This window comes from Schistocerca piceifrons, chromosome 8, assembly GCF_021461385.2.
Source record: "Schistocerca piceifrons isolate TAMUIC-IGC-003096 chromosome 8, iqSchPice1.1, whole genome shotgun sequence".
In the NCBI taxonomy this organism is placed as follows: Eukaryota; Metazoa; Arthropoda; class Insecta; order Orthoptera; family Acrididae; genus Schistocerca; species Schistocerca piceifrons.
The window spans coordinates 91,400,969-91,424,343 of record NC_060145.1 but is presented as its reverse complement, the minus strand read 5'-3'; the positions used below and the strand labels follow the sequence as shown (position 1 = coordinate 91,424,343).

The 23,375-nt window shown below is 43.3% G+C and overlaps 1 protein-coding gene across 1 annotated transcript in view; it reads left to right on the top strand.

Moving 5' to 3' along the window:
- Window positions 1-23,375, top strand: part of LOC124712093 (pro-neuregulin-2, membrane-bound isoform-like) — a 194,826-nt gene that overhangs the window by 1,209 nt on the left and 170,242 nt on the right. The gene's annotated exons all lie outside the window — the stretch shown is intronic.

Below are 23,375 nucleotides of genomic sequence, written 5' to 3'. Positions count from 1 at the left end.
TGCATCGAGAATGCGCTGACGCATGTTGTCAGGAGTTGTCGGTGGATCAAGATACCAAATATCCTTCAACTTTCCCCACAGAAAGAAATTCCGGGACGTCAGATCCGGTGAACGTGCGGGCCGTGTTATGGTGCTTTGACGACCAATCCACCTCTCATGAAATATGCTATTCAATACTGCTTCAACCGCACGCGAGCTATGTGTCAGACATGCATCATGTTGGAAGTACATCGCCATTCCGTCGTGCAGTGAAACATCTTGTAGTAACATCGGTAGAACATTACGTAAGAAATCAGGATACATTGCGCCATTTAGATTGCCATCGATAAACAGGGGGCCAGTTATCCTTCCTCCCATAATGCCGCACCATACATTAACCCGCCAAGGTCACTGATGTTCCACTTGTCGCAGCCATCGTGCATTTTCCGTTGCCCAATAGTGCATATTATGCCGGTTTATGTTACCGCGCCGCGCGGGACTAGCCGAGCGGTTTAAGGCGCTGCAGTCATAGACTGTGCTGCTGGTCCCGGCGGAGGTTCGAGTCCTCCCTCGGGCATGGGTGTGTGTGTTTGTCCTTAGGATAATTTAGATTAAGTAATGTGTAAGCTTAGGGGCTGATGACCTTAGCAGTTAAGTCCCATAAGATTTCACACACATTTGAACATTTTTTACGTTTCCGCTGTTGGTGAATGACGCTTCGTCGCTAAATAGAACGCGTGCAAAAAATTTGTCATCGTCCCGTAATTTCTCTTGTGCCCAGTGGCAGAACTGTACACGACGTTCAAAGTCGTCGCTATGCAATTCCTGGTGCATAGAAATATGGTACGGGTGCAATCGATGTTGATGTAGCATTCTCAACACCGACGTTTTTGAGATGCCCGATTCTCGCGCAGTTTGTCTGCTACTGACGTGCGGATTAGCCGCGACAGCAGCTAAAAGACCTACTTGGGCATCATCATTTGTTGCAGGTCGTGGCTGACGTTTCACATGTTTCTGAACACTTCCTGTTTCCTTAAATAACGTAACCATCCGGCGAACGGTCCGGACACTTGGATTAAGTCGTGCAGAATACCGAGCAGCATACATAGCACACACCAGTTGGGCATTTTGATCACAACAGCCACACATTAACACGATATCGACCTTTTTCGCAATTGGTAAACGGTTCATTTTAACAGGGGTAGTGTATCACGAAGCAAATACGGTCCGCACTGGCGGAATGTTACGTGATACCACGTACTTATACGTTTGTGCCTATTACAGCGTCATCTATCACAAAGCGAAAAGAGTGGTCCAACTAAAACATTCATATTTCTTTACGTACTACACAAATACGTAATAAAAAATGGGGATTCCTATTTTTAAAAAAAAAACGCAGTTGATGTATGGCAGCGCCATCTAGCGGGCGAACCACAGCGCCATCTGGTTTCCCCTTCAAGCTAGATGAGTTTCGTTCTTTGCAGTTTTTTCGTTTGATGCTTATTTCGTGAGATATTTGGCCCGGTCACTATCAATGGACCATCCTGTATATCGTGATCAAGCATGGTGGCAACGACATTCGCTTGAGATGACCCGGCCGTTACTTTTACAACTGGTGACCTCGTCCCTGTGTTGGTAATGTGCTGGTAGATGCCGACAGTGTACCCTTCAGCATTTTACGTCAAACGATAGAAATACAAGAGCATCTGAGTTAGAGACAGCTTCTTAGCAGCGTGTAGAGTCCCTTCCGCAGTGGTGGCGGCGGTGAAGTGTCATGGCATCGACTTCACCAGACACTGATGGAATTGGGAGCTGACCGCTCAACATCCACCCGCAATTCACGGAAGTGTTCTCTATGATGGTGCTATAGGTTTGAGTGCAAGTGGCAGCGACCTCGCATAGAGAGGCGATAAGGAACAAGGGCTGGGAGAAAGAGGCGGCATACAAGTACCAACACGCTTGGAAGGGTCATGTTAGCTGCCCGTTATGCTGCTGATGTTACAGGACACTTAGTGCGTTGTAGGCAAAGAAACACGTGCAAATGATTGGACACTTGTTCTTAAATTAACGACGGTAGCAGACTTGTCAACGACCGCATTTCATTTAAGGGCATTAGTATGTAAACAAGAATTTAAAAAAAAAATTTTAATTTTTTTCTTAAAAATTCTCTGTACTTTACTGCATAAGATAAAGTTTTCTTCGAGGAAACTGCACCGGACAAAGCCAGAAAACTAGAGGAATTAAAAGTGTATGCACACATGACGACGCGACAATGTGACACAGAAAGCTCTGTCAGAAACATAATTTTGTTCCCACTTGTTTGTTTTTATGGCTTTTAGTCCCATATTTCTTAGTGCACTAGATTATGACAAGTAATTACACTGCAGGACTCAAAACCCAGATGAAAGTTTTAACAACTGTATACGGGAACTGATACCAAAAACTGTTCTGGTTGGACTAAATACTTTGAAAATAGGTGTCCTGGATGCTGTGCTACGCTTCAGTCGTGGTGCAGTGTCAAGGTATAAGGTTATCGAATTGATGAGAGTGCCTGTTGGACTAAATATGCAAAGCATTTTAACTGGCGTTGACCCCTGGCAACTCTTCGAAGAAGAGAAATCAGTGTTGGGAGCCATCAAACAAGCAAGCTTTAATTTTAATTCACCGGATGTTCACTTTTTGAATGTTCTGGTACACATGGGTTAAAAACTGTAAAAGACAGAAGGCTGAAATTTTGTATATTCTTTTAAAATATACTTAATTAAAAAGTAGGCTATTAAAGACTTTTTAGATGAAAATTATAATTACTGGAATTTTTATAATCACTATTAAAAAATTGAGCAACATCTTTTTAAAAGTCTACTGTAAACATAATTGTGTAAAGAACTCCCAGAAAAAAATGAAGCTCTACTTAGTTTTTATTTCTATATACGTGATTGTATGTTGTTGTTGTTGTTATGGTCTTCAGTCCTGAGACTGGTTTGATGCAGCTCTCCATGCTAGTCTATCCTGTGGAAGCTTCTTCATCTCCCAGTACCTACTGCAACCTACATCCTTCTGAATCTGCTTAGTGTATTGATCTCTTGGTCTCCCTCTACGATTTTTACCCTCCACGCTGCCCTCCAATGCTAAATTTGTGATCCCTTGATGCCTCAAAACATGTCCTACCAACCGATCCCTTCTTCTAGTCAAGTTGTGCCACAAACTTCTCTTCTCCCCAATCCTATTCAATACCTCCTCATTAGTTACGTGATCTACCCACCTTATCTTCAGCATTCTTCTGTAGCACCACATTTCGAAAGCTTCTCTTCTTGTCCAAACTGGACAGCCGGCCGAAGTGGCCGTGCGGTTAAAGGCGCTGCAGTCTGGAACCGCAGGACCGCTACGGTCGCAGGTTCGAATCCTGCCTCGGGCATGGATGTTTGTGATGTCCTTAGGTTAGTTAGGTTTAACTAGTTCTAAGTTCTAGGGGACTAATGACCTCAGCAGTTGAGTCCCATAGTGCTCAGAGCCATTTGAACCATTTTTTTGTCCAAACTGGTTATCGTCCATGTTTCACTTTCATACATGGCTACACTCCATACAAATACTTTCAGAAACGACTTCTTGACACTTAAATCTATACTCGATGTTAACAAATTTCTCTTCTTCAGAAACGATTTCCTTGCCATTGCCAGTCTACATTTTATATCCTCTCTACTTCGACCATCATCAGTTATTTTACTCCCTAAATAGCAAAACTCCTTTACTACTTTAAGTGTCTCATTTCCTAATCTAATCCCCTCAGCATCACCCTATTTAATTTGACTACATTCCATTATCCTCGTTTTGCTTTTGTTGATGTTCATCTTATATCCTCCCTTCAAGACACCATCCATTCCGTTCAACTGCTCTTCCAAGTCCTTTGCTGTCTCTGACAGAATTACAATGTCATCGGCAAACCTCAAAGTTTTTACTTCTTCTCCATGAATTTTAATACCTACTCCGAATTTTTCTTTTGTTTCCTTTACTGCTTGCTCAATATACAGATTGAATAACATCGGGGAGAGGCTACAACCCTGTCTCACTCCTTTCCCAACCACTGCTTCCCTTTCATGCCCCTCGACTCTTATAACTGCCATCTGGTTTCTGTACAAATTGTAAATAGCCTTTCGCTCCCTGTATTGTGTGCTGTATATAAAATAATTAACGTGCTTTATTTCTGTTGCAACACGAAATGCAATTAAGAAATTGTTGTGAGACCAAAACATGTGGTTCATATACCAAAGTGTTTCCACCAGATCTGTTAAAAGATTGCAAACATCACAAGAGCTTGCAGCTCTTATTCTTTGAGCTACACTAATTAGAAAACTGACAAATTTTTCCAGATTTCCCCTAGTGTTCACGAACCAGCTCCCTTAACGTGAACCACCCATCAAGAACACTGCTGTGTTAGAAAGTGGAGCGCATAGCCTCCGGTCGTTTCCGTCACCTGCTGACGTGCGGACTTACAGCGTTCACGCTGCTACCTCTTTATCACACAACATTGTACTGAAGTATTTGCGCACCACAAGACTAGGGAAAGTTTTTCGTAATCAGGCACGTTTGATTACGCGGAATGTCAGTAACTTAATGTCGGAAGAGGCCAGCAAGGAAGCAAAAATCTGATTAAAAGGTGTGCTAGAGAGGGTTGCAGGAACTGCCAGTTATTCTAATTCCACAACAAAGAGAATAAAAAAGGAGGGTGTTGGGGGATGTAGATACCAGTAATGCCCCACGCTTCATTACTACACGAAAGCTGCACAAGGAGAAGAATTTTTTATGTTTTGATAATAACACCAAACAGGGTATCACACGTGCCCGTTTTTCTTTATTTTACACTGGCAGTATCGTAGTAGGCAATATTGTCCACAGTGCTACATTTCTGACCCATTTTTAGTTTTACGAGATTTTATTCTAGCAGTGGATGGTCGGACTTATTTTACTTTGAATCTTTGCTTACGTGACCATGCCTTTTGAGCACTCTAGTGAGAAAGTGTCGACTTTTAACGTCCATATTTGTCGAACTACTGGCCGTACTGACGTAAACTGTTAATACGATTCATTCCATACTAGCTAGCTGTAGGAATATGGTCGAACTAAATCGGGTGATGCTGAGGGTATTAGATTAGGAAATGAGACACTTAAAGTAGTATATTCTGAGGCAGCAAGGAATCAGCAACTTAGTATTGGAGGGCAGCGTGGAGGGTAAAAATCGTAGAGGGAGACCAAGAGATGAATACACTAAGCAGATTCAGAAGGATGTAGGCTGCAGTAGGTACTAGGAGATGAAGAAGCTTGCACAGGATAGAGTAGCATGGAGAGCTCAGGACCGAAGACCATAAAAACAACAACAGCTGCAGCTACTACATTACACGAGATATGCGTTAATGCATGGGCTCCATCTGTCGAGCTGCACCTCCCCTATTGCAGTGTAGTCGTTCACGACGGAGTCTCTCTCACCCACTACAGCAGTCCCTCTCCTACCTCGCCGTCTGTGCAGATGCGGATCATATTATTTTCTGTTTACTCCACAACTCTTGATGGTCGACGCCGTCCGCTGATACCAGAAACTACGACACGCGAAAAGCCCAGTTTGCTTAGAAATAAATAAAAGAGAGACAGAGAATAGCCAGTACCATGCATCTTCCTCATCCTACATTCTACTTTTACTCTGACAGTCAGTACAGGATCCCGAAAATCCGACGACATCGCCTTACTTCACACACTGAACTATTTCATTTGCAATCCATTCGAGTACTTCTCTCCATCGCAACAGCTGTCATTAATCCGATTGATGATGAGTGTATAACCTACTGAGAAGTAAACTGTAGCCTTCCTCCACAAAACCATTTTGCGTATTTTACATACATTGACGAAATCACTCGCATTAGAGCGCCAAAAGGTCCCAAATAATTTATTACACGGTAGTACTATTATAGTAGGAAAACATAAAATGACACTCTAATTAAGAAATGACTTTTCGGCCAACTTTGTGCGGTAACAGAGCCACTTGGGATATAGCGACAGAATGAATTAGCAACGTCGTCGGAACTCAAAATACACTACTGCCCATTAAAATTGCTACACCACGAAGACGACGATCTACAGACGCGGAATTTAGCAGACAGGAAGAAGATGCTGTCATATGCAAATGATTAGCTTTTCAGAGCATGCACACAAGGTTGGCGTCGGTGGTGACGCCTACAACGTGCTGACATGAGGAAAGTTCCAACCGATTTCTCATACACAAACAGCAGTTGTTCGGCGTTGCCTGGTGAAACGCTGTTGTTGTGCCTCGTGTAATGAGGAGAAATGCGTACCATCTCGTTTCAGACTTTGATAAAGGTCGGATTGTAGACTATCGCGATTGCGGTTTATTGTATCGCGACATTGCTGCTCGCGTTGGTCGAGATCCAATGACTGTTAGCAGAATATGGAATCGGTGGATTCAGGAGGGTAATACGGAATGTCATGCTTGATCCCAACGGCCTCGTATCACTAGCAGTCGAGATGACAGGCATCTTATCCGCATGGCTGTGACGGATCGTGCAGCCACGTTTCGATCCCTGAGTCACCAGATTGGGACGTTTACAAGACAACAACCATCTGCACGAACAGTTCGACGACATTTGCAGCAGCATGGACTATCAGCTCGGCGACCGTGGCTGCGGTTACCCTTGACGCTGCATTACAGACAGGAGCGCCTGCGATGGTGAACTCGACGACGGACGTGGGTGTACGAATGGCAAAACGTCATTTTTTCGGATGACTCTATGTTCTGTTTACAGCATCATGATGGTCGCATCCGTGTTTGGCAACATCGCGGTGAACACACATTCGAAGCGTGTATTCGTCATCACCATACGAGGTGCATTCAAGTTCTAAGGCCTCCGATTTTTTTTCTCCAGACTGGAATGAGATAGAAACATGCGCATTGTTTTAAAATGAGGCCGCGTTCATTGTCAATACGTCCCAGAGATGGCAGCACCGTACGGCAGATGGAATTTTACCGCCAGCAGCGAGAATGAGAACTGTTTTAAATACTTAAAATGGCGACGTTTTCCTTACTTGAACAGCGTGCAATCATTCGTTTTCTGAATTTGCGTGGTGTGAAACCAATTGAAATTCATTGACAGTTGAAGGAGACATGTGGTGATGGAGTTATGGATGTGTCGAAAGTGCGTTCGTGGGTGCGACAGTTTAATGAAGGCAGAACATCGTGAGACAACAAACCAAAACAACCTCGGGCTCGCACAAGCCGGTCTGACGACACGATCGAGAAAGTGGAGAGAATTGTTTTGGGGGATCGCCGAATGACTGTTGAACAGATCGCCTCCAGAGTTGGCATTTCTGTGGGTTCTGTGCACACAATCCTGCATGACGACCTGAAAATGCGAAAAGTGTCATCCAGGTGGGTGCCACGAATGCTGACGGATGACCACATGGCTGCCCGTGTGGCATGTTGCCAAGCAATGTTGACGTGCTATGACAGCACGAATGGGACTTTCGTTTCGTCGGTTGTGACAATGGATGAGACGTGGATGCAATTTTTCAATCCAGAAACAAACCGCCAGTCAGCTCAATGGAAGCACACAGATTCACCGCCACCAAAAAAATTTCGGGTAACCGCCAGTGCTGAAAAAATGATGGTGTCCATGTTCTGGGACAGAGAGGGCGTAATCCTTACCCATTACGTTCCAAAGGGCACTATGGTAACAGGTGCATCCTACGAAAATGTTTTGAAGAACAAATTCCTTCCTTCACTGCAACAAAAACGTCCGGGAAGGGCTGCGCGTGTGCTGTTTCACCAAGACAACGCACCCGCACATCGAGCTAACGTTACGCAACAGTTTCTTCGTGATTCCTCATGCTCCCTACTCACCTGACATGGCTCCTAGTGACTTTTGGCTTTTTCCAACAATGAAAGACTCTCTCCGTGGCCGCACATTCACCAGCCGTGCTGCTATTGCCTCAGCGATTTTCCAGTGGTCAAAACAGACTCTTAAAGAAGCCTTCGCCGCTGCCATGGAATCATGGCGTCAGCGTTGTGAAAAATGTGTACGTCTGTAGGGCGATTACGTCGAGAAGTAACGCCAGTTTCATCGATTTCGGGTAAGTAGTTAATTAGAAAAAAAATCGGAGGCCTTAGAACTTGAATGCACCTCGTACTGGCGTATCGCCCGGCGTGATGGTATGGGGTGCCAATGGTTACACGTCTCCGTCACCTCTTGTTCGGATTGACGGCACTTTGAATAGTGGACGTTACATTTCAGATGTGTTACGACCCGTGGCTCTACCCTTCACTCGATCCTTGCGAAACCCTACATTGCAGTAGGATAATGCACGACCTCATGTTGCAGGCCCTGTCGGGCGTTTCTGTATACAGAAAATGTTCGACTGCTGCCCTGGCCAGCGCATTCTCCATATCTCTCACCAATTGAAAACATCTGGTCAATGGTGGCCGAGCAACTGGCTCGTCACAATATGCCAGTCACTATTCTTGATGAACTGTGGTATCGTGTTGAATCTGCATGGGCAGCTGTACCTCTACACGCCATCCAAACTCTGTTTGACTCAATGCCCAGGCGTATCAAGGCCGTTATTACGGCGAGAGGTGGTTGTTCTGGGTACTGATTTCTCAGGATCTATGCACCCAAATTGCGTGAAAATGTAACCACAAGTCAGTTCTAGTATAATATATTTGTCCAATGAATACCCGTTTACCGTCTGCATTTCTTCTTGGTGCAGCAATTTTACTGGCCAGTAGTGTAACTATTCATGGGGCATAGTGGGCGCATGCAAAACCTGATACTAAGTCAAGGGTCTTCGTACCCAGCAAATTTGCTGTGAGCGCACGAAAGGCTGTTTATCTAATCTGCTTTCCCGCAGCTAACAACTGTTAAGTAAAAGCAAGATTGAGAGACAATCTCCGCTCATTCCAAATTAATAATGTAGATGTAGACCAGATGTGGCTTGAATTCAAAGAAGTAGTATCGGCAGCAATTGAGAGATTTATAGCAAATAAATTAACAAACGACGGGGCTGATCCTCCTTGATACACAAAACGGATTAGGACGCTGTTGCAGAAACAACGAAACAAACGTGCCAAATTTAAACAGATGCAAAATCCCCAGGATTAGTGATCTTTTACAGAAGTTCGAAATTTAGCGCGAACTTCAATGCGAGATACTTATAACAGTTTCAACAAAGAAACTGTCTCCAAACTTGGTAGAAAATCCAAATAGATTCTGGTCGTATGTGAAGTATGTTAGCGGCAAGAAACAATCAATGCTTTCTATGCACGATGGCAATGTAGATACTATCGAGAACAGTGCTGCCAAAGCAGAGTTATTAAACACTACCTTCCGAAATACCTTCGCAAAAAGAAGACAAAGTGAATATTCCAGAATCTGAATCAAGAACAGCTGCCAACATGAGTAACGTAGAAGTAAATATCCTCGGAGTAGTGAAGCAACTTAAATCACTTAATAACAGCAAGTCTTCTGGTCCAGACTGTATATCAATTAGGTTCCTTTCGGAGTATGTTGATGCATTAGTCCACACTTCACAATCATATACAACCGCTCGCTCGACCAAAGATCCGCACCCAAACACTGGAAAGTTGCACACGTCACACCAATATTCAAGAAATGTAGTAGGAGTAATCCACTAAATTAAAGGCCCATATCGCTAACGTCGATATGCAACAAGATTTTGGAACGTATATTGTGTTCAAACATTATGAATTACCTCGAAGAAAACTGTCTATTGACGCACAAAAAGTGGTTCAACTGGCTCTGAGCACTATGGGACTTAACATCTGGGGTCATCAGTCCCCTAGACTTAGAACTACTTAAACCTAACTAACCTTAGGACATCACACACATCCATGCCCGAGGCGGGATTCAAAGCTGTGACCGTAGCAGCAGCGCGGTTCCGGACTGCAGCGCCTAGAACCTCTCGGCCACAACGGCCGGCCCAGAGACTGCCTTTTATTGGCGGGACACTTAGAAAATGTAACAAATCTACTAAGGAGACTGCCTACACTACACTTGTCCGTACTCTTTTAGAATACTGCTGCGCGGTGTGGGATCCTTACCAGATAGGACTGATGGAGAATATCGAAAAAGTTCAAAGAAGGGCAGCACGTTTTGTATTATCGCGAAATATGGGAGAGAGTGTCAGAGAAATGATATAGGATTTGGGGTGGACATCATTAAAAGAAAAGCGTTTTTCGTTGCGACGGAATCTTCTCACGAAATTCCAATCACCAACTCTCTCCTCCGAATGCGAAAATATTTTGTTGACACCGATCTACATGGGGAGAAACGATCACCACGATAAAATAAGGGAAATCAGAGCTCATACGGAAAGATATAGTTGTTCGTTCTTTCCACGCGCTATACGAGATTTGAATAATAGAGAATTGTGAAGATGGTTTGATGAATCCTCTGCCAGGCACTTAAATGTGATTTGCAGAGCATCCATGTCGATGTAGAGAGCAGCTCGTGGGTAAATAGCTCAAAATAATTAAGCTTAATTTCCAAAGGTAGGCAAACTTTAAACTCCTATCCATGGCTGGCATCGTTAGACACTATTTATTAGCATTTGAAACTTGCCCATGCAGCCAGCAAACCACAGGGAAAAGTCATATTACAATTGGTTTTGACTATTTTGGTAGAAATTATTTAAGTCCTACCCTCGTATCATTATACGATGTAACATAGGATTAACAAATGACCAACGTTATTTACTATATATCTAAATTAACAATAAAATTTTCTTCGCATCTGCTGTGAGAACTGCTTCACAACTTTCGGATAGAGAACTGAATATTTATGCAGGTGTATTAATACCATTTAGACAGAATAGGAGAATAGTGTATATGAACCAGAGTTGTGTGTTACAGCAACCCATGTAGTTACATACGTATTCAAACGGGTATACGTAGGAGGTACATAGTGACATACATCTGGAAGTTGACCGTTCCATTTTTTGCAGCGTATTACGTAGGGATATAGTCAGCTAATTGAGTTTTGGTCTTCCCCTCGCATTCTAAGTACAGGAGAATTAGATTAGCAGCGCAAGGAGCTATACCTTGATGTTGGCACTGTTGACGAACCAGTACAGTAGCTTACAAGCTGGCACATTGTTGGATGTTAACAAGGTTTAGAGGCCGCTTGGGAACTTATGAGCAAGAGACTTAAGATTACTAGCAAGGACATTTATTTGGTGCGTTTTCCGGGTTCAGTTTTTCTTGCTCTCCGCATTCACATAGACGGGCTGCGCATACGATGAGGCGACAGAGGTGTTTGTTGAACTTTCATTGACTAAATTTCAGACGTGTTGTAATTGTCGTGAGCCTCGTTGACGTTTCTGTCTTATTACACCATGGTACTCTTGGAATCGTGGGGCGAACTAGTGCGTAGTGACTGCCTTCGATTTTGATGTCCGCGACCATTTCTTTTGCTAGTCCGATGATAACCGCTTTCTGAGTATAGGTATTATATTTGTCAGAGGCAGTTTACCATATTTACTTAGTCCATCCAGAGATGCCTGCTTTGCTAGGGCGTCTATTTATTCAATCCCAGATATACCAGAGTGGCATTCCTTCCTTACCATCATCACGACGTTGCGACTGTTCCTTTGCACACGAAACACAACGTCGACAATTGCTGCAGCTGTGGGGTTGGTAGAACTATAATGATAGTTTCTAATTAGTTGTAGAGCTGACGTACTATCAGAGATCATAACTATTGGGTCTGCTGTGGACCTCTGTGCGAATGTAGGGCTTCCAGAGTGGCAGTCAGTTCGGCTAGAACAACTGTGGAGTGTGGATCCATCTTGTATGTCCTTGTTTGCTCCACGGTATCCAAAAACCCTTCACTAGACTTGGGCACATCTGTATACACCAAGCACGCTTGGCAGTAGTGAGACATAAATTCCACAGCTGTTGCGTTAGTTGAATCTTTGCTGTAGAAGAGGGCTTTTGCACACCTGGTGCGTTAATGTCTGCATTTTCATACGAGGTGCGACAATAAAGTAATGATACTGATGTGAAAAAAATGTTGCTTACCATTTTAGTCAAGTTTAGTATATTCTCCTTCAAAGTAGTTCCCTTCTGATTGCACACACTTTTTCCAGCACTTCTGCCATTGATGGTAACATTTCTGGAACTCCTCTTCTGTAATATCCTCTAAGACCCTCGTCTCAGCGTTTTGGATGTCTTGTGGTGTTTGAAAATGGTGTCCCTTGACCGCCAATTTGACTCTTGGAAATAGAAAAAAGTCGCATGGAGCGATATCTGGTGAATAAGATGGCTGTGGTAGTACTGAAATTTGTTTTGAGGCTAAAAATTGCTGTAATGAGAGAGCAGTATGGGATGGCGCATTATCGTCATGCAGAATCCAATTATCAGCAATGTTGGCATGGACACAAAGAATTCTTTTACGAAGTCTTTCTAAAATTTCTTTGTAGTAATATTGGTTAACTGTTTGTCCAGGAGGCACCCACTCTTTATGAACTATTCCCTTGGAATCAAAGAACCAAAGGAGGTTGATGGTCGTCCACTGCGGTCTTCATCTTCAACATTCGTTCTGCCTTTACTAAACATTTTATGCCAACAAAAAACTTGAGCTCTTGACGTAATCTCACCTCCAAAAGCCTTCTGAAGCTTACTGTAAGTTGTCACCTTTTCACCCAATTTAACTCAAAAAGAAATGGCATACCATTGCGCAATATTATGCGGTTCCATTTCCTTGATGAGAGACACAAACATATGTTAACTTATTACAAAAATGGCTCTGAGCACTATGGGACTCAACTGCTGTGGTCATAAGTCCCCTAGAACTTAGAACTACTTAAACCTAACTAACCTAAGGACATCACACACATCCATGCCCGAGGCAGGATTCGAACCTGCGACGGTAGCGGTCGTGCGGTTCCAGACTGTAGCGCCTTTAACCGCTCGGCCACTCTAACTTATTACAGCACAGCTCACGAGCAGTTGCATCGATGTGCTGCTTGGATTAGAAGCAGCTTATAGACCAAGGTCAAAGATTTGTACCTACGCAAGCGTGCAGGGTTGCCACATCTTGCAAAGAGAATCAGTCTCATTACTTTATTGTCGCACCTCCTATATCCAGCCACGACAGGTGGAAGTTGCTTATTTATCCAGTACCTTCTGCAGACACAGTGGGATATTAATTGCCAGATTTTTTCGTCAAGACACAAGAGGAGGAATTTCGTGCAGAAGAATATTCGTCGCAATTTTAACGGTGGTTGGTTGGTGTTGGCATGAACGCCCCAGTGAGCATAGGTAAGGTTTTGTACTGCATAGCTTCGAATCTTTGGAGCGCACTGTCTGATGCTGATCCGTAACATAGGTGTCCGTTTCCGTGATACTTAGCGATTAAAACTAGACTTCTACATCGATTATGCTATAATTAATGCAATTTTGTTGGTTAATATAACAAGACTTACGGCTGTATAGTCGACATGGTGTACTGTATGACGCAATGTTTTCAATAACAGAATGTAAGGGAGACTTGTTTTCATTGTTGTTAATCTATAGAGAGCATGAATTAACTTTTGTTCCAACAAGCTAATTAGTAACTGTTAACTAAGACAGTAGTAATAAACGTAAACAGAAAATAATTCTCGACATACGTTTTGTATGAAATGTCGTTTTCACATTAATTGCCCAAAATTTTTATCTTCAGCACTAGTGCAAAGTTCACACCCTCGAGGAAATGATTGGCCCTTCCTCTAGGAAATTCCTAGAGTTTTGTTAAGGATTGTCGTAATCTAAAAAACTCTTGCAACCAGCTCCTTAAGAGGAACTCCTCGCTGGCTGGCAACACTTTCGACTGAAGCACCACAGTGCCACATTAACGCCATGTTATCTTTTTTCTGCGTCATGTAAAAAGCCAATGATGGCAGCTAGAGGGACTATCGCGAAAGAAGTTCTAGAAAATTCTTAATCATTGCAGAAAGGAAAAAACGCCAAGGAACACTTTTAATGTACCAGAAACCAGAAAATTACGACGTTTGGCTTTAATAAATTGAAGCAGTTTATTTTACTAACGACAAACAACCCACTTACAAAACAGTCTACAAATCCTCTCCATTATTTGCCTTTGTCATATCTGTCCACGAGCTTAAGAATTCTCATTTCAAAGTCGGCTGCCGCCAGTCCATTAAGCCATCGGTTCGCACTGCTTTCGTCACTTCGGCGTCAGTTTCAATTTTTTTCCGCTCAGGAAGTATGTGGTCCTCGGTGAAAGGATGTACTGCAAGAGTTCACTCTGAACCTGTCTCTTCAAATCCCGTGCGATGAGTGTCGGATGACCGGGTGGAGGTCCATCATTTTTTTTTCACAATTGTTCGGATACTGCTCAACATTTACACCACTTTTCCACATTTATTTCGTTTCTTACTGTATCTCCATACTATTTCTTTCATTTAAGGTAAATGTTTGCGATCTCAACTTCCTAGCATTCTAAAATACACCGCCTGACAGAAAACGTAAAGCACCCAAAAGGGAAGTAGGTCCGAAATGAAACTTCACTGTTTGAGGGGTTATGTGATATTATTGCAGTGATTACAAAATCGATTCGAATTCACAGTGAACTTGGCAGTATGAACCCACTTATCTGTACGGAGTTGCTGGCTCCCTGGTCTGGGTGGAAGCACTGATTCGATTGGGAAGGATGTCATAAAGCCAATGTCCACATTCCTGTGCAGGACTGACCATCAACTGTTGTAACTGGTCCTTGATATATGTCCAAACTGGTCCCACACATATTACATCGCGAACGAATCTAGGGATAATGCTGACCACAGGAGAATCTCAACACCACCCAGGCAATCCATACGTATTTTTCGTGTGCTGATGAGCATTAACCTGTTGAAAAACGGCATCATGAAGGTGTACACAACTAGAGGTGATACATGAAGACGCAGGATGTTGGCGACTGTCAGATTCTCCTCAATCACTACCACCCGTGAACTGATGTCATACACGATCACTCCCCATACTATAGAGCCAAGAGTAACACCGCGATGCCTCTCGAAAACATTGGAAGAATAGGACTTCTCTACAGGTCGCCATCATCCTCGCCAACCATGATACTCCTGGGTAGTGCAGAACCGAGATTCATCTCTGAACACAGTGCGACGTCATTCACCAGCCCTCAGCGCTTTCCAGTCACTACTCCAAACGCAGCCGTTTGAGTTTTGGTGTTACCAGTAGCCAATGGAAAGGCAATTCCCTTGTTGGTTACTGTATTAATGTTGCGGGACGACACAGAACACGGCAGGGAGTCCATTACTTGCTCTCTTCGTATTCCCAAAAACCGACTTGTTGAGTCCATGTCAAGTCCAGCTGCTACACCTCGCCGGGCAAAAGGAAGTCCGACACGATATTAGGGCGTTGTTGTTGTTGTGGTCTTCAGTCCTGACACTGGTTTGATGCAGCTCTCGATACTACTCTATCCTGTGCAAGCTACTTCATCTCCCAGTACGTACTGCACCCTACATCCTTCTGAATCTACTTAGTGTATTCATGTCTTTGTCTCCCTATACGATTTTTACCCTCCACGCTGCCCTCCAATACCAAATTGGTGATCCCTTGATGTCTCAGATCATGTCCTACCCACCGATCCCTTCTTTTAGTCAAGTTGTGCCACAAACGTCTCTTCTCCCCAATCCTATTACCTCCTCATTAGTTATGTGATCTACGCATCTAATCTTCAGCATTCTTCTGTAGCACCACATTTCGAAAGCTTCTATTCTCTTCTTGTCCAAACTATTTATCGTCCATGTTTCACTTCCATACATGGCTACACTCCATAGAAATACTTTCAGAAACGACTTCTTGACACTTAAATCTATACTCGATGTCAACAAATTTCTCTTCTTCAGAAACGCTTTCCTTGCCATTGTCAGTCTACATTTTATACCCTCTCTACTTCGACCATCAACAGTTATTTTGCTCCCCAAATAGCACAACTCCTTTATTGCTTTAAGTGTCTCATTTCCTAATCTAATTCCCTCAGCATCACCCGACTTAATTCGACTACATTCCATTATCCCCGTTTTGCTTTTGTTGATGTTCATCTTATATCCCCGTTTCAAGACACTGTCTGTTCCGTTCAACTGCTCTTCCAAGTCCTTTGCTGTCTCTGACAGAATTACAATGTCATCGGCGAACCTCAAAATTTTTATTTCTTCTCCATGGATTTTAATACCTACTCCGAATTTTTCTTTTGTTTCCTTCACTGCTTGCTCAATATACAGATTGAATAACATCGGGGAGAGGCTACAATCCTGTCTCACTCCCTTCCCGACCACTGCTTCCCTTTCATGCCCCTCGACTCTTATAACTGACATCTTGTTTCTGTACAAATTGTAAGTAGCCTTTCGCTCCCTGTATTTTACCCCTGCCACCTTCAAAATTTGAAAGAGAGTATTCCAGCCAACATTGTCAAAAGCTTTCATTAAGTCTACAAATGCTAGAAACGTAGGTTTGCCTTTTCTTAATCTAGCTTCTAAGATAAGCCGTAGGGTCAGTATTGCCTCTCGTGTTCCAACATTTCTACGGAATCCAAACTGATTTTCCCCGAGGTTGGCTACTTAGGACGTATTCGACGACTTTTGTCACCTCCGTGTAATCTAATACGTCACACTGCATGGTGAATGTTCTACAGAAATAAAACTAACGTGGAGTATGCCCAAGGAAGCTTCATAGAACCTCTCATGTACCTGGATAAACGAATGTAAGACGGGCCGCGGAATGGTTTTTTGGATGTGAAATACCTGAATAAAAATAATAGAGGCAGTGATGTGAAGACGAGGGAGATTGGAAAAAGCAAGTAAACTGTTTATTATTTCAGAAGTAACAGCTACAGCTGGTAATACGTTTATTCCACTGAGAGACAATACCGTCGAAGCTTTCAGGGAGAAATGTTTGCTGTTGCCTACGGAACCATGATTCTATCCTGCGGTACGTCTTCGTCCGAGGCAAAGTAGTGTATTTCCAGGATGTGTATGAATGAAGTAACCTGTGTCGCATAGGGGTGGTTTTCCCTCAACGCGTCATCGTCGGTGTGGAAGCTGACTGCGAACTGTTCACTCAGCGGCCGGTCTGTTTGGTAACACGTCGCAGGAGACGGTACTTGTACGGAAATTGGCACGGTGGATGACAGCTGCTGGGTGGGGTCGTTACTCAAGATTTACGTGTGCACAGGGTGGGCTGACTCAGCCGGGCCGGAGTACGCCGCCGCCGCCGCCGCCGCCGCCGCCACAGGAGCGCTTCTATTTTTCTTGGCGCCCGCAGGCGCGCCGCCGGGCTGCTAACTATAGCAGCGGCCGCCACCGCCTCCGCCTCCGGAGCCGGCCCGCTGAGGCCACGCCGCTTCCTTGTTATGAATGCGACTACCATTGTGCTGCGATCGAGCTCCCATCTCGCCCGTGCTACCTTTCCGATGCTCCTGACCCCTTTACTCGTAGGCCTTTCGAGATAGGGACTTCAAATTTCTGCCGTGGGGCCTACATTGAATACAGCGTCGTCACATGCCGCATCTGCTGTAATAAAGATCAATCTCTTAAAAGAAACCAGTCAACCCCTCACCCCCGATTCTTTACACAGTCGAACTCACACGAATAAAATAGCTCCAAACACCTGATTACTTTAGAAATGAGTTAATTTTGTTAAACATTTAATGTTAAGCGTATAGTCGAGAAAAAAGTTTAGAGAAGGTTTGAAATTATGTTCACATTTTATTAGACGTGCAGTCCTGGTAATTTCCTCTCCATTTTAAGCAAAAGCTAGTTTTTCACTCGTCTTAATGTTTATAACTTCGTATCTCCTGGATCATGAATCGTACAGTGATATAATTTTCCAGGTACGTTCAGTGGTATAAGTGTAAAATTTCTGCCAGTTGTGTTGCGAATAGAGTAAGTACACTACTGGCCATTAAAATTGCTACACCACGAAGATGACGTGCTACAGACGTGAAATTTAAGCGACAGGAAGAAGATGCTCCGATAAGAAAATAATTAGCTTTTCAGAGCATTCACGCAAAGTTGGCGCCGGTGGCGACTCCTACACCGTGCTGACATGAGGAACGTTTCCAACCGATTTTTCATACACAAACAGCAGTTGACCGGCATTGCCTGGTGAAACGTTGTTGTGATGCCTCGTGTAAGGAGGAGAAATGCGTACCATCACGTTTGCGACAGTGATAAAGGTCGCATTGTAGCCTATACTTTTAAAGCAACAGCCACTACCTAATAATATACCGCCGGAAAAAAGAATGCAACACCTTAAGGACAAGGTGATTTGATTGACAAATGAAGTGACGGGCAGTTCATCAGTTGTCCCAAATCTTTCTGCGGTATCGCGGAAAGAACGTCCAGCTCCTCGTAGCTTTATTACACGACCTCGTTCAAACTCAGTTATGTGTTGACAACGGTGTCTTTGTCGCCTTAAAGGCATTCTTGACTAAAATCAACTCACCACGTCGAGTCTCAAAGGTATCAAATGCTCACGACCGTTACAGCGTATATTTAAACCAAACCTGATTTGCATCCTCATAGTGACGCTACTAGCGCCAGTCATTTGTGACTGGCGCGAAACTTGAATAGACATCATCTTTCAGATTTAGAAACACACCTACCAACCTCGTTTATGTTGCACTACTTCTTCTTGGTGTTGTGATTTTTACCGCTGTTGTGTAAGGACGGAGCTCCCTTTTTGATGTCTCCCCAGTTACTGAAACATTTTACCTTTCCAACATTGTCTCAATCATTCAACACAACTTCTTGGATACTGTTTCCTACCGAATGAGGCGCAAATGTCACAGCAAAATGTCCACATCAGTACACAGGAAGTCGCTTCAACCATAAAGAGGCTACAGAGAAGGAAGGCACCCGGCCCTGATGGAATTACACTACTGGCCATTAAAATTGCTACACCACGAAGATGACGTGCTACAGACGCGAAATTTAACCGAGAGGAAGAAGATGCTGTGATATGCAAATGATTAGCTTTTCAGAGCATTCACACAAGGTCCCGTGGCGACACCTACAACGTGCTGACAAGAGGAAAGTTTCCAACCGATTTCTCATACACAAACAGCAGTTGACTGGCGTTGCCTGGTGAAACGTTGTTGTGATGCCTCGTGTAAGGAGGAGAAATGCGTGCCATCACGTTTCCGACTTTGATAAGAGGTCGGATTGTAGGCTGTCGCGATTGCGGTTTATCGTATCGCGACATTGCTGCCCGCGTTGGTTGAGATCCAATGAGTGTTAGCAAAATATGGAATCGGTGGGTTCAGGAGGGTAATACGGAACGCCGTGAACGATCCCAACGGCCTCGTATCACTAGGAGTCGAGATGACAGGCATCTTATCAGCATCGCTGTAACGGATCGTGCAGCCACGTCTCGATCCCTGAGTCAACAGATGGGGAAGTTTGCAAGGCAACAACCATCTGCACGAACAGTTCGACGACGTTTGCAGCAGCATGGACTATCAGCTCGGAGACCATAGCTGCGGTTACTCTTGACGCTGCATCACAGACAGGAGCGCCTGCGATGGTGTACTCAACAACGAACCTGGGTGCACGATTGGCAAAACGTCATTTTTCGGATGAATCCAGATTCTGTTTACAGCATCATGATGGTCGCATCCGTGTTTGGCGACATCGCGGTGAACGTACATTGGAAGCGTGTATTCGTCATCGCCATACTGTCGTATCACCCGGCGTGATGGTATGGGGTGCCACTGGTTACACGTCTCGGTCACTTCTTGTTCGCATTGACGGCACTTTGAATAGTGGACGTTACATTTCAGATGTGTTACGATCCGTGGCTCTACCCTTCATTCGATCCCTGCGAAACCCTACATTTCAGCAGGATAATGCATGACCGCATGTTGCAGGTCCTGTACGGGCCTTTCTGGATAGAGAAAATGTTCGACTGCTGCCCTGGCCAGCACATTATCCAGATCTCTCACCAATTGAAAACGTCTGGTCGATGGTGGCCGAGCAACTGGCTCGTCATAATACGCCAGTCAGTACTGCTGATGAACTGTGGTATCGTGTTGAAGCTGCATGGGCAGCTGTACCTGTACACGCCATCCAAGCTGTGTTTGACTGAATGCCCAGGCGTATCAAGGCCGTTATTACGGCCAGAGGTGGTTGTTCTTGGTACTGATTTCTCAGGATCTATGCACCCAAATTGCGTGAAAATGTAATCACATGTCAGTTCTAGTATAATATATTTGTCCAATGAATACCCGTTTTCATCTGCATTTCTTCTTGGTGTAGCAATTTCAATGGCCAGTAGTGTAGCTTTTCACTCGTCTTAATGTTTATGACTTCATATCTTCTGTACTACTTATCGTACAATGACATAATCTTGCAGGTACGTTCAGTGGTATAAGTGTCAAACGTCTGCAAGTTGTGTTGCGAATAGAGTAAGTAGTTCGGCAGCAATACAGTAAAACGCTACGCCTGGTGCTCAAGTTTTAGTACATGAACAGCGAAAAAAGCGATAAACTTATTCCCTTTCATAATTTTGTGGGGGATGTCAGCGGTAGAAAGTTTCGTAAAGATTTGAAATTATGTGTAAAGTAGGAAGTCCCTGAGTGAACTCATTCTCAAATACTGGATGAATATACTGTGTGTAACTGGCCCTCCATGAGTTACGCTGCCTAAAGATACATACGCAGCTTCTAACTGTAATACTTGACTAAGAGTTGTTAAAATTTTAACCTAAGTTACAGCTCTGAATGAGTAGATTAAGACAGCATTTTAAATTCATTAAATTCGGGCAATAATTTTTTGAAATAATGAAAATAAAATATTTGTTGCCCCTGGAAGCCGTTAGACGGCCAACCTGAAACTGGCACGAGGTGAACGTGAACCAAGTTATAAAGGATACTTAAATTGGGATCAGCGTGTGGTATAACTGAAGAATTCTATAATAACAAATTCCTGTGAAAAAACGCAAAAATAAGGTACTACAATACAGCAGTCAAGCCAGAATATCTATTAGAAAGTGAATGTCTAGCAGCAAACTGTAATTTAGATAAATTAGAAATAATGAAACAGCGACTCATTAGCAAAATATTAGGCCCAAGGAAAACTGTGGAAGGTTGAAAATTATGAAGTAACGATGGTATTTATAGAAACAGGAAAAAATATTACAAGAAACTGGTATTTTTTGGAATTTATATCGAATGTAAGACAATAGATTAACCAAAAAGATCTTCAAAAATTTGTGGAATAAAAAGCTAACAAATTTGGATCCACGAAGTGTAAAATGTATAAAATATAATATAAAAACTGAAGAAACAACTGAGAGAAAAGTTTTTAGGAAGTATTGAATATCGAAGTATTCTAAGGTAGAGCAGTGGGAAAAAATTAGTCTGAAGTAGTTAGAAGACAGCAAGATAAAACATAGTGAACAGATGAAAGAGTAATAGAAGATATGCAGAGAACAACGGAAGAAGAACTGAAACCGGCATGTGGCCCATAGCTTGCCCACCCCAGAAGAAATAAAACAAAATGTCGTTATTCTACTGCCCTTCCGATAAGAAATAAAATAAAATGTCGTTATTCTACTGACCTGGTATGAAGGGTTTTTGAATAACACGAAAGGTGTCAAACTTTTTTTATATTTTTGTCGCAATTTCGACTTCCTTGGCTTCCAAAAGACGTTCGATACTGCTGACCAAGATATGATCATACAGAGTCTTTTCCACAGGAACTATTTTACGTTTAACTACATTTGAAGAGAGCTTCCTTCATTATACCAAGTGGAAATTTTGCCCAAGTCTTTCTGCAGTTCGTTACGCACGCCCAACGACGATACTTCCCTACACACAAGAGCATAGTCAGCTAGCCATCTTATAGTGCTGCTGATCGAATCTGCTATATCGTTTATGAATACTGAAAATATAAGATGTCCTACTCAGTTTCCTTGGGGTACACACGATGTTACTTTCGTTTCCGAGGAACATTCAGCGTCTAGCATAATATACGTATCTGTGACTGACTTGAGGAATATTTGACTGAGAAGTATACAGGGTGATTCAAAAAGAATACCACAACTTTAGGAATTTAAAACTCTGCAACGACAAAAGGCAGAGCTAAGCACTATCTGTCGGCGAATTAAGGGAGCTATAAAGTTTCATTTAGTTGTACATTTGTTCGCTTGAGGCGCTGTTGACTAGGCGTCAGCGTCAGTTGATGCTAAGATGGCGACCGCTCAACAGAAAGCTTTTTGTGTTATTGAGTACGGCAGAAGTGAATCGAAGACAGTTGTTCAGCGTGCATTTCGAACGAAGAATGGTGTTAAACCTCCTGATAGGTGGTGTATTAAACGTTGGTATAAACAGTTTACGGAGAATGTGTGTTTGTGCAAAGGGAAAAGTTCTGGACAGCCGAGAACGAGTGATGAAAATGTAGCACGCATCCAGCAAGCATTTGTTCGCAGCCCAGGAAAATCGACTCGCAGAGCTAGCAGAGAGCTGCAAATTCCACAATCAACTGTTTGGAGAGTCCTACGAAAAACGTTAGTTATGAAACCTTATCGTCTGAAATTGGTTCAAGCACTGTCTGCAGCTGATAAGATTAAAAGAATCGATTTCTGTGATTTTATCCTTGCTCAAATGGAAACAGATGAATCTTTCGTTTCAAAGATTGTGTTTAGTGATGAAGCAACTTTCCACACTAACGGGAAAGTCAACCGTCACAATATCTGTATATGGGACACTGAGAATCCGCGGGAAACAACTCAGTATGAACGTGACTCGCCTAAGGTGAACGTTTTTTGTGCCATTTCAGCCAATAAAGTTTTTGGTCCCTTTTTCTTCGAAGGTGCTACTGTAACTGGACTACAGTATCTGGAGATGTTAGAGAATTGGCTGTTCCCTCAGCTCGAACAAGAAGCACAACAATTCATATTTCAGCAGGATGGAGCACCATCACATTGGCACTTATCTGTCCGTAACTACCTGAACGTCAACTACCCGAGGCGATGGATCGGCCGCCAGGCAACCCGTGACAGAGCACTTCATCACTGGCCTCCAAGAAGCCCTGATCTTACCCCCTGCGACTTTTTCTTATGGGGGTATGTTAAGGATATGGTGTTTCGGCCACCTCTCCCAGCCACCATTGATGATTTGAAACGAGAAATAACAGCAGCTATCCAAACTGTTACGCCTGATATGCTACAGAGAGTGTGGAACGAGTTGGAGTATCGGGTTGATATTGCTCGAGTGTCTGGAGGGGGCCATATTGAACATCTCTGAACTTGTGTTTGAGTGAAAATAAACCTTTTTAAATACTCTTTGTAATGATGTATA